The sequence below is a fragment of the Phaenicophaeus curvirostris genome, chromosome 12 (assembly GCF_032191515.1).
Source record: "Phaenicophaeus curvirostris isolate KB17595 chromosome 12, BPBGC_Pcur_1.0, whole genome shotgun sequence".
Classification (NCBI taxonomy): domain Eukaryota; kingdom Metazoa; phylum Chordata; class Aves; order Cuculiformes; family Cuculidae; genus Phaenicophaeus; species Phaenicophaeus curvirostris.
The window spans coordinates 22,110,751-22,114,157 of NC_091403.1; positions in this window are offsets into that span (position 1 = coordinate 22,110,751).

Below are 3,407 nucleotides of genomic sequence, written 5' to 3' on the forward strand. Positions count from 1 at the left end.
AGGCGAGAGGCGAGCGTTGCCCGAGGCAGAGGAGGGGAGGGTCAGGGCTGTAGGCGGCGCAGGCGCGGGGAGGGGCCGGGGCCGCTCTCAGGCCGGTCCAGGCCCCGCGCTGCCGCCGCCACAGCGGTCGCACCGCCCACCTCGCCGGCCGGCAGCGGCGCCCCGCCCCTTCCGGCCAGTGCCCCGCCCCTTCCGGCTTACGGCGTTCCACTTCCGGCCCACGCCACTCTACTTCTGCTCCCGGCCTCTCGCGAAAGCGCGGGCTTCGTCGCCTCGCGGCCGCCATCTTGAGCGAAGGGGCGGGGTGGGAGCAATGACGGACTGACTTCCCTCTCCCCTCCTTCCTGCACAGGGTCCCTGAGGGGCGGGCAGGGCTGCTGAGGCGAACTGATGGGCAGTTTTGGGAGGGAGAAATGGGCTGGTGAGCACAGCTGAGTGGAGAGGGGGACAGCCCTGAGGGCGAAGGGATGGATCCAGAGGGACCTGGGCGAGCTGGAGCAATGGGCTCGTGAAAACCTTTTGAGTTTCAACAAGGCCAAGTGCAAGATCTCACCTCATGGATGAGGAGAGGCAGCTCACAACAAAGTTGAGCACTGACAGGGACAGGTTTTTGCTGCCTCTCCTTGTTTCTGTGGTAGGATTGAGGTAATGATCCTGCTGCAGTCCTGTGGCCAAGCACCTCAGGCAGGAGAGAGGCTTTGGAACGAGCTCCTGTGGTAGAGGACGTCCGTGATACCGCACCAGCAGGTTGCAAAGTGGTCTTGAGAGAATGTGGGAGAAATAGAAGGGGACTGGTTTTCCTCTTAAAAGGAGGAATCAGAGCGACACTGAGGGAATGAAGATTCTGACGGCTCTGACAGGGTAAATGACAAGCTGCATCCCAATCCAGTGCTTGTCACTGTTCCCTCCTATGCTTGGGAGGCTTTTGGAAGGAAACGTCACTCCATGCCTAGTGCAGGAGGAGGAGAGCTGGCTGTAAATCCTGCAGGCAGCCTGAAGGAGAAGAATAAATCCCCTTGGCAATGGTTTGACTGTGTCCCCTGGGCCATGCGGAAAGGTTTGGGGATGCCCTGTGATGACAGTGGAAAGGTTACAGGCACGGTGAAGAAGGAGGAACTGTGGCTCAGTAAGGGTGAAGATGGGATTTTACTACAGTGGTGGTGCAGTTCCTTTCTCTTACAGGGGGCGGCTGTGGTTTCGCAAACCATTCTTATTCAATTATGGTCTTGTTTTGTTGCTGGGGAACACAAGCAGAGAAAGAAAATAATAAATGTAACTCTGCTAAATATACATGAGATTTTGTGGGACAAAGAAAAAGCTTCTCTAGCTTGAGGGAGGTTTGCTCTGCCGTGTTTCAAGGCTGCTCTAAGGTCTCCTCAGAGCCTTCTCCAGGCTGCACAATCCCAGCTCTCGGCCTCTCCCCGTAGGAGAGCTGCTTCAGCCCTTGTATCATCTTTGCTTTCCCCTAGTACCTAAAGGTTTGCATAACAAAATCTCTTGTCTCTGGAAGCAGTCTGATGAAGAGCACTGCGAAGATGCTGGAAACCTGTAGGAGTTAAGTGTTTTCCACGTTTTACAGACCCAAACCCTCACTTGTGGAGCTCAAGCTGCTGTTTGTCCCCACACTCCGGTTTGGCAGTGGGGCGCTGCGCTGTTCCTGAGGTGGTTTGACCCCGTGTCTTGCAAAGACATGTTCACCCAGGCTGATGAGCATGGGTCTAATAAGGAGTGGTTCCGTCTCCGAGGGGTGGTGGGACGCCCTCATCTCCCTGCTACAGCAGCCCAGCACTAGATGGTGCCAGGCACCTCCCTGTCAGCTTGGATGCAGAGAAATCCGATTGTGCAGGCACTGGAGCGAAGCTTTCTGTCTGGATTGAGGAGCTATAAAACTGCTGCAAACAATGGTCATCAATTATGGCATAAGTACTGGGTATGATAAAATCAGAAATTAAGGACAAATGCTTATTAAGGATTACGAGATGCAATGAGAGTGTGCTCAGCCGTAAGGAGTGGTTCCAGAGTCTGGCGGATTCTGCTTTCCCAGCTTACACACAAACAGCTGCTGCTATCACACACAGAATCACACAGAATGACCAGGCCAGAAGAGACGCACCGGATCATCGAGTCCAACCATTCCTATTCAGCCCTCTGCTCTGGAAGCAATTGGAAAAGGCAGTTCCAAGGCAAGGCCTCCGAAACACAGTCATTTCTTGCAGGCAGGTGATTATGATTTATGTGTCTGAGTGCAGGATTAGCACTGCCTCGGCAAAACAACTCGTGCAACTCACTTAGTTTGCAGTTAAAATGCCAAGTTCAGGTGGGTTTGGGTTTTGCTTGTAGAGTAAGAAAGCCACAAACAGAGCATCAGAGCTTGTTTCTCTGTGTGTCACACTCTGGCCTGCTCTTGAAATGTGCTTTTGTACTCACAGGGACATTTTAAAACCAATTCCTTGTTCATAAACAAAAAGGTAAGCAAATGATTATTACAACTTGTGGAAGGGAAAGTGCCTTTTGTGACACCTGGGCACCTTATGTGTTTATTTTTTCCTTCACGGTAGAAAAAACAGGGTGTTAATGATCAGTACTGATCAGAATTTTGGCAGGTTTTCTTGTGCTAATTTCAGTGTAGGAGAAGTGACAACTTATTGAGCCAAGGACCAGGAGAGCTGTCCCTATGCGTTGTGCATTAATGTATTTTCAATTATATGAAAAGTGTGCGTCTCTAATTCGATGTACGTGTCAGGCAGTTGTTGGTATTAGCTGCCTCCCTGCACAGAGCTGTACTCAGCCCCACTCCCATTACACTCATCACCTTATACAGGGCCATCATCCCAGGAGCTCTCTGGTCTGGAACCTTCCAGAGAGTGGTGACTAGCACAAAGAGAATCACAGAATCATTTGGTTGGAAAAGTCCTTTGAGATCATTGAGGCCGACTGTACCTGTCCACTACTAAACCATATCTCTGAGCAAGGGAGGAGGAGGGAAGGGGAGGTGTTGCAGCAATCTCTCAGCTCACTGATGTCCCTGCACCTGGATGAGGTGGGTATGGTTTACAGGAGCTTCAAAACCTGGAGGTGCTGGAGTCCTTCCTTAGTGAGACAGCAGGATACAGACCTTAAGGTGGGCGAGGTGACTTCCCAAACCCCTTCCAGGCCTGTTAACTATGAATCACTGTAGTGAAATCCTGGTCTCTCGTCTTAAGGGAAATGGAAGCACACAGCATGTAGGTGCTCCCCCAAAGGCAGAAAGGATATCGAGCAAGTGAATGAAAAGCTGACACAGGTCAGAAATGCGATACGCTTTTGAGAGCAGATGGTTCTGTTAAGTCCAGGGAAGTGCTTGCGTCCTTGGAAGTTTGAGCCAGCCTCAAGTACCATGGCCGTCTGGAAAAAATGAAGTCTTTGAT